General features: G+C 42.5%; 1 long non-coding RNA gene and 1 pseudogene across 1 annotated transcript; both read right to left on the bottom strand.

The window, feature by feature from the left end:
* Positions 1 to 618: 618 nt before the first annotated feature.
* On the bottom strand, positions 619 to 2,269 carry LOC117495377. Its single transcript, XR_004557176.1, has 3 exons — positions 2,237 to 2,269; positions 2,046 to 2,073; positions 619 to 1,946 (listed from the first exon to the last, which is right to left on the bottom strand). It is a non-coding gene; the product is annotated as an uncharacterized LOC117495377 (long non-coding RNA).
* Positions 2,270 to 2,426: 157 nt separating this feature from the next.
* On the bottom strand, positions 2,427 to 11,078 carry LOC117495521 (annotated as a pseudogene).
* Between the last annotated feature and the right edge of the window lie 3,997 nt (positions 11,079 to 15,075).

Raw genomic sequence — 15,075 nt, 5'->3', positions numbered from 1 at the left:
ATACCAGGGGAACCCCCCCTCTATCTCTCTCTCTCTTGTTTGCTCCCTCTCTGCCAGTGTCTTTATGCTCAAAAACAGGACAGAAAAACCTAGACACCTCCTCCATACCCATATTTGTGGAAACTGGGCATGGCCTCTGATGTACAGGACTTGTCCAGACATATTCTATGAATATGGCATAAGACACACCTTCCCATGTTTGTGTAAAAAGGTCATGACCCTTACTCTGCAGGACTTGCAAAATATTATTCTCGGCTATGGCACAAACACCTTTTTTGGGCCTCAGTCTATTTCTCCTTAAGTCAGGAGCCCCCCTCCCTGTGTACTGCTGTGAGGGAAGCAACTGCCTCCTCTCTTATCAGTGACACCCATAAACCATAATAGGCCTTACACTCAATTTAACAAACCACTTTGTTTATACTGTAAATATAGAAAACCATAAAATATGAAGCATTTTCATTTTGGGTTATACAAGAATATAATTGATTGTATTTGATTATAATTAACTTTACAGATGAATGATGTGAAATATAATCACGTGTTAAATCAGACTTTAGTTCCACCTGGAGTAAATTCACAAGCTACCCTGCAGTATACAAAGTCATTCAAACTAGCTGCACCTTTACCAGCTTTGAGAACACTTTAATGATCAATCATTATAAAACATATCATATATATTATTCTGAAATGGAGCCTCAGTGACCTTTGAGATATCACCCTCTTTCAATCCCAAGAAAACATTCCTCCTCAAAGACACATTCACCTCCGACAGACTTTCACTTGTGGACTAGAGTTATCCTGTGGATGAACTCAAGAAACACTATCTCCGCCTACAAGGCCTTCCCCTTCTCTCATTTCCAAAGTGCAGCCTCTCCTACTAATAGGTGCAGATAACTTTCACCTCATTACCCCAACCAAAAGAGTCTCTTTCGGTCCACAGGGGGCACCAATAGCCCTCCAGCTAGGTTCAAATACAAGATCTCACTCCTCACCCATCAGTGCATCCACGGGAACGCTCCTTCATACCTCAAGGAACTACTCTCCTCACAAACCTCCACACGCAACCTCCATTCTACAACCAACCATCTGCTTCCCCCCCCAGGACCAAACTCCGCACCATGGGGGGGCTTTCTGTTCACCTGTGGAATTCCCTCCCAGACAAACGGAGGACTCCACAGACCACTGACTCCTTTAAGAAGGGCCTAAAAACCTTTCTTTTTTTAAAGCCTTTTATTAAACTTGTGTTTCTTTAAAAAAAAAAGAAGTATATTATGCCCCTTGTAGCACTTTGAGATTACTTTTAGCAATGAAAGGTGCTTTACAAATAAAATGCATTATTATTATTATTATTATTATTATTATCATCATAAGGTTGGACACTCCAAGGGCCCCCCCTATTCAGGAGCCATCGGATGCCCCCCAGAGTCTCTTCACCCCAACTGGAACCCCCGATGCCGAACTCAGTCGTCAGGTGGAAAAACGATGGCAAATAGGTGTCCTCCCCTTTCAGAAAGAGCCAGGCATCACCAGATCCAAGCGCCCCTCCAGTCCAGTGGACCCCCTTCCAGCAGCTCATTGACCGGGTCCTGCGTCCCACTCTCAGTATGCAGATATCCGGATGACTACATCGTTCAAAGTGAGATGTTGGGGCAGGTAAAGGCGGGGCTCCAAGCTAACCTGAAGAAGAGTGAGTTGGGGTATCTGGGGTCGATGGAGTCTCCTCTTTGGTGCCGGGATGGGTGGGAGGTGGTGGTAGGTAGCAGCAGGTGTATGTGCAACACATCTTTCTTCTTAAGAAAAGCTTTAAGTACAATTGATTGTTTTTGTTCATTTCATATTGAGGAGAGCTAACAGGAAGTCTCTCATCAGCTGCAGCCTTCTTCTTTTTTTTCCAAAATGCCTCCACGCTCTTCTTTACGTCTCAAACTCGCCCCGTGATAAATACACTGAGAACAAAGAAAACCTGAGCTTACAGATTTGTCTGGAACACCAGAAAAACGTGTTGAAACCTCAAGAAATAAACTTCACACGGTACGACCTCTCACCTTTCTGTGTGTCTTCACTTCCTGTCACCTGAGAGGAGAAGGAGAGAGAGAGAGAATAATGATGATAATAAAACAAAGAGAAACAGATACAATTATGAAAAGAGAAAGAAGAGTGTTGTTTTCCTCTGAGGTCACGCTCCATTAAAGAGTTTCATATCTTGATGAATGGAGGATATGGTTTCAGTACTCACAGGTCTTCTGGATCGTGGCTCTGATCGGCTCTTCATCATCTCCGATCCTGTAGAGACGAACACAATCCAACAGTTTAAGGTCCAGTTTAAAATAAGTGTTCGTTCTTTGAGTCAGCTTCAGAGTCCTGATCTCATGCTTTACATCCCATCATATCTTCTCTGCAAACACTACGACTGCCTGCCACAGCTCTCAGCTGCATTACAGGAAGTAACCAGTCATTGGTCTAGAACAGGGGGGTCCAAACCTTTTTCACCGAGGGCCGCATACAGAAAAATATATAAAGGTCTGGGCCGCTCTCTAGAGGTATGTTGCCTCATAAGTTCAGTTATAAGTCAGGAAACTCAATCAAATGAAGGTAAAGGATGCTTGTTACTTGAAGATGCTTTAAGAAACAAAACAGCTCACAGCTCTCCAGAGGGTTTACTTTATTCTGTTAGCAGCTCATTCCTTTAAACAGGAGCTTCAGATTGATTATAATTACAGGAAATATGAAGGGTTTATTTCATGCTTGTTATAACAATAAGTTATTGGGCTTTTTTCTTATCAAGTTAGATTTGTTAGGAAATGTTTTCAGCTTTAATTGACTGAATTTATTTTAAAGGTGGGATTATTAACACATGAATACTACTGTGTAATATATGTGTACATATATATTTAAGAAGTGCAATATAAGACAAGCAGAGGTTTCATTTGTGGGCCATATTTCATTATACTTTCAGAATTTGCTGAGGGCCGATTCCGAGGGCCGCATTTGGCCCCCGAGCCGCAGTTTGGACACCCCTGGGCTAGAAACTAAAACCATCCCATAAGAACAGACTACCTTTCCCACTCTTCTGTAAAACCCCATATGTCTGTTAAGCCCCTTTCACACCGGCGCTTTTCCAGCTCCTGCTCGGAGCTAGAGCCTGAAAAGCGCCGGTTTTTCCTGTTCACACCGCAGCGGCGGCGCGTCATAGCTCCGGAATGCGGTTCACTTCCAGCTCCAAAAAATTGTCGGTCCAGAGGCAAGAGCTTCGGAGCTATGACGCGGCGTCGCTTACGTCTCTTACGTCGAGGCGTGCAGGAAACCTTACTTTGACCATCCGTTCGCTGTTATTGATCATTGTGGAGATACATGGGCTATACAGGTTGTCATGTCCGACTATCACAAGTAGAATCATAATGAAAAATACGCCGGTAAAATGTGCCTGTAGAAAACGGCTTAGCAAGTAGTCAGTTTAGCTTCGGTTGCTATGCTAACATCACCCATGTTATACCAGAGAAACTTTCATAACAGCGTTGTGATGCCAAACAGCGTCAATTCAGACTGACACACATTCACTTAAGGGGAACTGGGGATATGTATCAGCTGCTTGTGTGACAGTCAGACAGTGAATACTTTAGAGCCGTGTGAGCTAACCCGGAGCTAACGGGAGAATAAACTCCTGTGGAAGTGCAGCCAGCACTGCAGCAGTCGGTAAATGCCGCTGAAACACATTAATAAACAATGAACCACGGCACTCTGGAGAAAAGTATAAGGTTGGAGAAGTCGTTATTTAATTTAATCTGGCTTCGTATGATTAAAAGCAACACGATCATCGACCCGACGCAGTCCCCGGCCCGTTGTTGTTGTGGGAGAAAATCAGCGACGTAAACTGTGACGTCATGACGCAGCAGCGGCAGCTCTGGGCAGTGTGAACAGAGCGGGAGCTGAAAAGGGAAACCGGAGCTGAACCAGAAAAGCTCTCGCTAGGAGCTAGAAAGGGAAAAGCGCTGGTGGGAAAGCCGCATTAGAGAGTTGATCACTAAAGTGTGGCTTTGCATGTTCAGCTGGCCTTCTATAGTTGATGGAAGAATGAAAGAGCCTGCAGTCAGTGGGTAACATCACTGATCTGTTTCCCCAGTGAGAGAAACACCTCCCTGTGGTTCATACAACACTGCTGAACCAGCAGAGACCCCTTACTGACCTGAGGGTCTCCAGTCTGCAGTCTGGACTCTCCAGAAGATCTCTCAGCAGCTTCTCTGAATCCTGCAGATTGTTGCCCAACAGGTCCAGCTCTCTCAGATGGATGTTGGACTTCAGAGCTGAGGCCAGAGCAGAACAGCTGATCTCTGACAACCTGCAGTACCTCAGTCTGAATAAAGAAAACATGATGAGGATACAAATCTGTTTATAATCAGATGTGTTACTCAACATTGAAATGAATGGGAACAAAAACATATGTCTTCTTCAGAAAGTCAACTTTATCCTGTAAAACTAATACTACTTCAGATGAACTTCATTCAGACGTTATCGTTTACTAAATATTAAAAACATAGATTTACTTTTTACAACTAACATCTATTACAGTTCCTTTAAGAATCAGTCAACATTTATCTCTGCAGTTCTTACTTTAGTACCTACAAATGAAAGTATGAATAAAAGAACATTTACAACTTAATGGATGTAAGTTAATGATGTAGAAGAAGGAGGTTGAATAACTAATGAAACATGAGATCTCCAGCAGTAACAGAGAGTCAGTGAACTGACCTGAGAGTCTCCAGTCTGCAGTCTGGACTCTCCAGAAGATCTCTCAGCAGCTCCACTCCTGAATCCTTCAGAGCGTTCCAACCCAGGTCCAGAACTCTCAGATGGATGTTGGACTTCAGAGCTGAGGCCAGAGCAGAACAGCTGATCTCTGACAACCTGCAGCCCCACAGTCTGAATAAAGAAAACATGATGTAACTTTAGAAAACAAAGTTCCTGTTTGAAATAACTCCAGGTTTAATAATCTGTTCAGAGTTAAACAGGGTTTTAAAGGTCTCCTATCAGGCTATTTTTAGGCATATATTATGGGTCTCAGATATATACAAATATATAAAAAACATGTCTATGATGTGTTTTGCTCAAAATACCAAACAGATCATGCATTTTAGAAATCCCTCATATCCCTCTGTTCCAGCTGTTAGAGGAGAGCAGGTTCGGGTCCTTAGCTTGAACAAAGAAAAAAAGGAGGTGGAGCTAATGCCTGATCAGAATTCTACCAGCAGAAACCCAGCTAAATGCTGCCTTGATGAAACTCCATATCATGTTCCAAACCACATCAAGGATTCTCTCTGAAACAGTATGGAGCTCAAACTCTTTCTCTCTCTCAGGTTTACCACAAGGTAAGTTCCTTTTTATTTCCTGCTTCTTCACACATGCTCTCTCCAGTACAGGTTAGCTCTGAGTGTTAGCATGCTAATGTAAACACAGACCATATTACTTCCAGAACACGTCTCATTGTTTCTGACAGCAACGTTTCTGATTGGCCCGTTGGTGTAAAGCCCGCCCACATTTGAGTAATGCCGTCATGACGCAGCAAATCTGGATCAGCTCCGTTGTTCCCCCGTTTTTAGAGATGTGGGTACGGAGGAAAAGAGAGAGGGTTTTGTTTCCTGACACTTTGTGAGTCTCCTGACACCGGGGACACACCGGGGACACATAGGGACACACCGGGGACACATAGGGACACACCGGGGACACATGGTGATGTAGAAAAGACATCAGGAAGTGACTTTTGCATGATAGGAGACCTTTAATCTCAGAGATGATGTAGAAACAATCCATTGATAATCTGGAACTTTAACTTTGATCAGATGTTTATCAACTCCTTCATCTCCCTCACAGCTCATCAGTACTGACAGCATCTCCACTGACTCCTGGAGCACAGAGTGAGTCTGTGGAAGCTCAAACTCTCTCCCTCACACATTCACCTTCTCTTTTTTATTCTGATCAATATTCAGTCTTTAGCAAACATGGAAAAATAATTGTAATGTATTTTTTTCAAATTCAGAAAATGATAAATACAAACAGATGAAGTTCAGTCAGTGAACTGACCTGAGAGCCTCCAGTCTGCAGTTTGAACTCTTTAGTCCAGAACTCAGCAGCTCCACTCCTGAATCCTCCAGCTTGTTGTCACCCAGGTCCAGATCTCTCAGATTGGAGGGGTCAGACTTCAGAGCTGAGGCCACAACTTCACAGTGAGTCTCTGACAGTCTACAGTCAGTAAGTCTATAATAACACATATATTACAACATGTGTTAAAAAAGAGGAAACATAATGACCTCAAGCATTTGATGAAAAACATATTTGACATGTTCTGATTGAGATTTGCTGTTAGTCAATTTTATATATAATAATATATGATAATAGAGTGTAATGTGTTGTCAGTGTGATCTGATCACATGTCTGTGCTCCTGCTGTCACTGACTGTTACCAAGGAAACATAAATTAAATAAATCACTTGACAATATTAGAGATGTACATATTTAAATGTTAATTAATATTTAGATGTGAATGATGGATGTTTTGGTTTCTCTGAGCATCTGGAAATGTATTGTGCACACAAACATATTTAACAAACCAATAAAGTTTCAATATTCTAAACTGAATACCATCAGATGTTCTCACTATATGAGTATTAAGACATAACTCTGGTATTGGTGGGATATGATATAGATCTTATTTTAAACTCTAACACATTGTGATAAAAACGTGTGTGTGTTTAATGATAAAGAAACTACTAGAAAGTAATAATAACTGATAACTGTAAGTCCTGCTGTGTGGTGTGATCACATGCTGAGAAACCTCTAAAGTCCTTTGTGTGTTTGACATGTCGCCTCCATCACTCAATATGAAGAGAGAAACGCTTCAGTTTAACTATTATTATAAATAAATAGAAGAACAGTGTTGGTTTATTTTGCTCTCAGTATTTAAACAGCAGAAATGTTATAGTGTTTATTTGAATAATTAAACTTCTCCACATTAGTTTATAAAGTGAATCACATCTGGACTTACTCAGCCTTCCTGCAGTTCCTCACAGCTGGAATCAGTCTCCGTTTTCCCTCCTCTGATGTGTTGTACTTCTTCAGGTCCAACTCATCCAGAACCTCCTCTGACATCTGCAGCATGTAGGCCAGAGCAGAGCAGTGGATCTCAGAGAGTTTCTTCTCTGATCTGTTCTCTGACTTCAGGAACTCTGTGATCTCCTGATGTACTGAGAGGTCCTTCATCTCTGTCAGACAGTGGAAGATGTTGATGGTCCTGTCAGGAGAGATATAATAACTTCTCATCTCCTTCAGGTTGCTGATGGCTCTCTGGATGGTTTCTGGACGCTTGTCTGTGTGACCCAGCAGGCCTTTGAAGAGTCTCTGCATGATTTCTGGACACTTGTCTGTGCGACCCAGCAGGCCTCCTAACAGACTCTGGTTGGACTCCAGAGAGAGGCCGTGGAGAAAGCGGACAAACAGGTCCAGGTGGCCATTTTCACTTCTGAGGGATTTCTTCATGGCTCCCTTTAGGAAGAAATCCAGGGATGGGTAATCCTGATCACTGCTGTTACTGTTCTCATAGGGCCAGTCTCCCTGCAGGAAGTCCTTCAGTACCTCTGTGTCTCTGTTGGTGTAACAGTGGAACATGTAGACTGCAGCCAGAAACTCCTGAATGCTCAGATGAACAAAGCAGTAGACTGTTTTCTGGAAGATCACTCTCTCTCTTTTGAAGATCTCTGTACAAACTCCTGAGTGCACCAAGGCCTCGGTGACACCAAGACCACAGCGCTGCAGGTCTTCTTGGTAGAACATGATGTGTCCTTTCTCCAGATGTTCAAACGCCAGCCTCCCCAGCTTCAGAAGAACCTTCCTGTCAGCCTCCGTCAGCTTCTGTGGACTCGTCTCATGTCCCGCTTCATACTTCTGCTTCTTCCTCTTGGTCTGGACCAGCAGGAAGTGGGAGTACATGTCAGTGAGGGTCTGGGGCAGCTCTCCTCTCTGGTCTGTAGTCAACATGTGGTCCAGAACTGCAGCAGTGATCCAGCAGAAGACTGGGATCTGACACATGATGTGGAGGCTCCTGGAGCTCTTGATGTGAGAGATGATTCTGCTGGACAGGTCTTCATCACTCGATCTCCTCCTGAAGTACTCCTCCTTCTGGGCGTCAGTGAAGCCTCGTACTTCTGTTACCCTGTCCACACACTCAGGAGGGATCTGATTGGCCGCTGCAGGTCTGGAAGTTATCCAGACGAGAGCCGAGGGAAGCAGCTTCCCCCTGATGAGGTTTGTCAGCAGCAGGTTGACTGAGGACTTCTGTGAGACATCAGACACAACCTCATTGTTTCTGAAGTCCAGAGAAAGTCTGCTTTCATCCAGGCCGTCAAAGATGAGCAGCACTTTACAGACAGCCAGCTGCTCTGCTGTGACCTTCTGTAAGGTTGGATGGAAAACATGGAGCAGCCTGAGAAGACTGTACTGCTCACCTTTGATCAGGTTCAGCTCCCTGAAGGAGAGCGGGATCACCAGACTGACATCTTGGTTTCCCAAACCCTCGGCCCAGTCCAGAGTGAACTTCTGCACTGAGAAGGTTTTTCCAACTCCAGCGACTCCGTTGGTCAGGACCGCTCTGATGAGAGTCTGTTGGCCAGGTAAGGCTTTAAAGATGTCCTGGCACTTGATTGGAGTTTCATGGAGGGTCTCTTTCTTGGAAGCTGTCTCCAGCTGCCTCACCTCATGTTGGGTATTAACCTCTTCACTCTGGCCTTGTGTGATGTAGAGCTCAGTGAAGATCCTGTTGAGGAGGGTTTCACTTTGATCAGTTCCTTCAGTCACACGTTCACATCTCCTCCTCAGACTGAGCCTATGTTCATCTAAAACCTCCTGCAGACCACTCTCTGCTGAAAGAGAAGGAAACATGAGAGAATACAAAAATGCTTTTGAGAATATAACAATAAAACTAATAAAAACAGACTAAGTTTAAATGTTTTATAAACATTTTAATGTCTATGTTCTTCAACAGAATACCTAATGAAAAAAACAAATGAACCAGGAAGAGGAATAAGACGCTGCATGAGTTCGGCCTCTTACCTCGTACAGAGCTGGTCTGACTGGCTGTCTGCAGGCCAGCTCTGGTTCTGGATCTTTCTCCACACTGAGGACAGGAGGGGTCTCCTGATGGAGGGCGCTGCTCCCAGTATGAGGTGATGCACTGTCTGCAGAACCAGTGTCCACAGCTGGTAGAGACTGGATCCTTCAGGACGTCCTGCCACAGAGCACAGCTGGACAGCTGCTCCTCCACAGGAACACCACTCTTCCTCTTCCCTCTGTGGAGAGGAACACATCCTTTATAGCACTTTACTTCAGAGGGGCTGATTCTCACCAAAGGTACAACAAGGGGGTACATTCTAGTTTGATATTTAAAAAAAGGTTTATATAATATATACCCTTGTGATCAGGTAGATAGCTTACAATTCACATGATTATAAAACCAGAGAGCATCCTGTCTGGATTCATGACCCAGAGGAGCACATGTTCCCTGTATCTACACACACAGCTGTATTAACCCGGTGCACTATAAACCCAACTTGCATAGAATCTGCTGTGAATTCATAGAAATAAACATATTGAAAGGATGCCTAAATAACAACAGAATGATACTGATTTGTAAAAAGCCTGAGTTAATGCTTTGTCAGGTCTGTCTCCAACACAACGAGAATCCTTTTTTTTTCTGAAGAGATCAGTTTGATTAAAGCTAGGCTAACATTAGCTGCTGCATCAACACTCAGAGTAACTTCATGAAGTCATAAGTACAGCAGTCACTATATTGTTAGCACCACAGACAGTCTCTGGTTTAAACAGGAACATTAATAACCCTGATTGAATATGAGCTGCTGTAGAGCTCTGTTCTCCTCTCTGATTCCCCTCAGACCGTCAGAGACCCCAGGAGCACAATCTCAACACTGACACGTTTTTGTAACAGAGCGTCACAAACGTTACACTCAAGATGAAATGTGTCATGCTGCACGAATACGCAGGTGACATGAATTTAACATCTTCACTTCCTTCGTGTTGCCAGGCACGGATCTGGGTCTTTGCATTGACTCTACATGTGATTTCACAAAACTCTGTTTTATCTGCTAATGCTAAACACAACCAGCTCACCAGGTTATCACTATTATTAATAAACATCTTAAAAAGACATATCATAGATATGCCCAAGTAGTTAAATAATGTTTTGGACAATATATATAGTTTTTAAATCAGTATTTATCAATATTGTTGCTATTTAAAACCATTTTATACACAGATACAATGATAATATAATTGCATATTGAAATATCCTTAGATAATGTTAGCTTACTCTGCTGCGTTTTCCCTTTACAAACTGCTCACATGATTTCATTAAAGAACAGTTGAATATATTAGATTACATCAAAACTGGATCCTCTTCAGGTCAGTTTACAGGAGAAACTCTTACTTTGTGTCTGAGGATCCAGGTTCATTACTGAAGTTTATAAGACGACCCATAGACCGCTCACTCTTCAGAGACAGACCGCTGGAGACTGAAGATGTGTCCTCTTCCTTTAGATCACTCATCTTCTCCAGTCTGACACACACACACACACACACACACACACACACACACACACACACACACACACACACACACACACACACACACACACACACACACACACACACACACACACACACACACACACACACACACACACACACACACACACACACACACACACACACACACACACACACACACACACACACACACACACACACACACACACACACACCTTAATAATAAACATGACATCAGTCAGACTTCAGACAGGCCGTTCTCCATTTTGACTGCGCTGGGCTGTCACATGTTATGTAACTCTGATGAATCAGAAAACAGGAAATAATAAAAGTGTACAACACTTGCAGAAGTCTCATTGGACTCTAGGACGCAGATTGTTAACCAATACGTTATTTTCTGACATCCAGTTTGACAGAGTAAATAATACACACTCACCCTGTTGTTCTCCTCGTGTCGAGCTGTAAAATGGCATATGGCAGTCTGCCTTCCGACTTTCACTTTCAACTTCCCTCCCTGTCTGCAGCTCCTCCCTCTGATTCATAACCAGCCTCACCAGCTGAAGCAGTTCACATACAGGGACTTTGTTCAGTGAGATAGAAAAAGACATGCAGCTAAAAACAAGCTCAACAAAGTTATCAAAAGGACACAACATCCACACATCAGCGTCCATAGGATATAATTAAATCTGCTTTATAACAAACAATGAACAGCGACTTAAATAAAAACACAAGGCTAAATTTAACTAATTTACAAGATGTGCCAGAATCAGGGCTGAAATAGAGATTTCACCTCTAGCAAGTGTTTTAAATAGGAGGAAAAGTGTTTTAAATAGGGGCAGAGAAAAAGGAGAGAATCAGGCTGCAGCACCTCACTGAAAAGTGTTTTAAATAGGAGGAAAGTGTTCAGGGATGCTCAAATTCGTGTTCATGCAGCCCCTAAATAATGGTAATACTGATTAAAAATCATTTCTAGGGCAGAAAGTATTTTAAAAGTGAGTACAACTATTTTAAATGGCTTAAAAAGCAGTGCAGTTCCAAGTTTCCCCACAGGAGGGCTCTAGGAAGCGCATCACCCGACATGAGCACAGTGCATTAACAGCAGAAAATACGATAAGTAAAGGCAAATCAATTGATTTAAAGTGCAGGGAGGCTCCGCACCAGACACAGGTACATTCCTACATCCCCACAATAGTGACACTGATGGTTTAAAGTCGTTTCTGCGGGGGAAAGAGTGCTAAAAGTCTGATAACAGTCTGATAACAGTGTGGTAAAAGTCTGATTGTTTCAGAGACCCATGCCATGATACAATAAACCATTTAAATCTAAAAGTATTGATTACAATTCATTTTTATGGGGAAAAGTGCAGATGAGGTATTTTTGGTATTTTGGGCAAAACACTTCACCCAACCCTGTATGTATATATTGTAGTGATCACTTGTCACTGGGTTACATAATCCAATCATGGAACTACAGGTTGGGGGTACTGTTTCCGCACGGACATATATGTTGTTGGTATATATATACTGTGTCCTCCTTCCTTTCGCTTTCTCTTGTCTTCTAGTGATGGGAATTCCGGCTCTTCTTGGTGAGCCGGATCATTTGGCTCGGCTCACCAAGAAGAGCCGGCTCTTTCGGCTCCCAAACGGCTCTTCAGTTTACCACATATTATACCTTTTATAATTCAATCAAATGTAGCCCTGTTTTGACTAATGATTTATATGTGCACACATATCACTTAAATTATTCAATACATCCTTTGTACTGAAGTATTCAAAAGTAAAAATTACATGTTTAATATCAATTATTTGCTGCATGTGGCCAATTGTTTTCATTGCATTTACAGACCCTTGTATCTCTCTGATACCACCCAATGAATGCACAGACTTGCTTGTAGAACCACGCTACACAAAGCAGATTGCAACACCTATAAAAACTTAAGCATAGACATTTAAAAAAAGGGGCTACTGTATCGACATTTTAAAATTATATTTAAAGAAAAGGCCCTGACAAAACAGCAGGGCTCTATTTCAGTATTAACTATAGAAAAAAAGACAGCAACAGCTGACATCAAATCTTTGCTGAGCCCAGGGATAATCATAAATAAATAACATAGTGAAAATAAATATATTGCAATGCTCAGTACAGCAGCATCCAACCGTCTCTAATCATAAAAAAACATAATACAAATAAATGTATTGCAATGCTCAAAACAGCAGCATCCAACAGTCTCTAATCCTTGGATATGTCATGCCACTGCATGCATGCACGGAGCAGCTGTAGCGCGGAGATCATCATATCATTCTGTCTTGTATTACTTAACAAAAAATAACAAAAACAAAAAAACGGCTCGTTCGCGGGCGCGAGCCGGCTCCCGTCGTTCACTTAAAAGAGCCGGCTCTTTGAGCCGGCTCGTTCGCGACCGACACATCACTATTGTCTTCCCGGGCTGCGACCCGACAACAACATGTGCGTTTCTGCTGCTCATTAAAGCTAACTTCGTACCTTCATTGCACCGCCTCCGACTCCCTTCTCTCGGCACTACAATATATATATATATATATATATATGCCGTTAAAAAACGTGTATATTTTGTAAATTGTATAACTTTTTTTTTACTTTAAAGTGGACCTATCATGCTATATTTAAATGATATATTGTAGGGCCATACCTATATAAGGTATATTTATACGTTTCTGTTTTCAAAATACCAAACAGATCATGCATTTTAGCCATGCCTCATTTCGCTCTATGTGCTGTTTGCTGTCTACGGGTCTGATTCTGCTGACCACGCCCCCCTGCAGGAGAGGGGAGACGTGCTCTGATCAGCTGCTGGGCTGTCAGAAGAGGGGGAGAAAAAGAGATCTCCGTCCTCCGTGTTTTATTATATCGAGTCGTTATTCATTTGTTTTAAAGCTCAATAAATAACAAAGAAGACCTTTGACCGGCACTTTTCTAATTTTGACCGGCGAAAGAAACTGAAACTGAAACTCTGCCGCACGGTCCCCTCGTTCCTTGGAAGAGGCGGAGAGGTGGGTGTTTGTCATCTGCTGGTGGACTAACCGGAGGGAATTACAGTGCTTGCCTCGACGGTGAGGGATTGCATTGAATTAAAGCAGCGGGAGCAAACGCTTGCCTCGGGGAGGGAGAAAAAAAGCCACAGCGGAGAATAAACAGAAGGGTAACCATGGTAACTATGGGCGGGAAGTCTTCTTCGCTGTTTTTGTGGCAGACTACAGCGCCACTTACAGGCCTGGCATATGTACTACAGCGTCTCCAGCGCTTTCGAGCGGCAATGGCCGGCCGTGGCCCAACCCCACATTCCCCTGATAGGTGGAGAGTTGGCCCAATAGCCGTAGCGCCACTTCTGTGACGACATAGATCTGTATCAGATCCGTTGCAGCCCCTTTTTTAGAGATTTGGGTATGGAGGAAAATAGAGAGGGTTGTGTTTTCTGACACTTGGTGAGTTCCCTGGAACACCGGGGACACATATTCATGTATAAAAGACGTACAAAAGTGCATTTTGCATGATAGGTCCCCTTTAAATAGTTTTTTTTGCATGTAACATTATGTAACATTAAGCTGTCAGTGGCTCTTTTCTGCTGTAACAACGTAAATGTCCCCTCTGTGGGACTAATAAAGGTTTTCTGATTCTGATTTGATTCTGAACTATACGATGCTCAACAGCTCGCTTAACGGAACTTTGACGCTGGTATCAGTTTGGTTTCCCACCAATCACGGGAGTATTGTGTATAGAAAGTGTTGAGTTATATTTCTCGCGCTACCTTACATCCATGAAGGCAACATGACAGAGGGAGGGCTGTCACTCAGGATGCAAAACTACTCTTTGGTAAGCCCCGCCCCCCCCAAGCAACATCAGGGCCAAAAGTTTGAAAGCGAAAAAAACGGTGAAACCTGAAAAAACAAGATTTGAAACTGAAAAAATAATTGTTTGGAATCCGAAAACGGAAAAACTGCAACTGAAAAAAAGGAGGATTCAAATGTCAAAATATGTATAAAAGGAGTGGAGCTGTCTTTTTATGAAAAGTAATTAAGCTCGCTCCGACTTCTTTCTCTTTTTTTTATCGAAAAAAGCTAACTATTCAGTCAGCAATTTATTATAAAAGTAAAGCAAGTACAATTTCAAGCATGCACTTTAACCAAAATTCAAGCACTTTAACCAAAATTCAAGCACTTTATCCAAAATCCAAGCACTTTTCAAACCTTGAAAACACCACATGAAATTTCAAGCATTTTCAAGGATTTCCAGCACCCGTACGAACAATTTCAAGCACTTTAACCAAAATTCAAGCACTTTAACCAAAATTCAAGCACTTTATCCAAAATCCAAGCACTTTTCAAACCTTGAAAACACCACATGAAATTTCAAGCATTTTCAAGGATTTCCAGCACCCGTACGAACCCTGTTCACTATAAATCTTAAAGAATCATACAATGTTATGACTTTTCAT

The sequence above is a fragment of the Trematomus bernacchii genome, unplaced genomic scaffold (assembly GCF_902827165.1).
Source record: "Trematomus bernacchii unplaced genomic scaffold, fTreBer1.1, whole genome shotgun sequence".
Taxonomy (NCBI): domain Eukaryota; kingdom Metazoa; phylum Chordata; class Actinopteri; order Perciformes; family Nototheniidae; genus Trematomus; species Trematomus bernacchii.
This window is presented reverse-complemented; position numbering and strand designations above follow the sequence as displayed.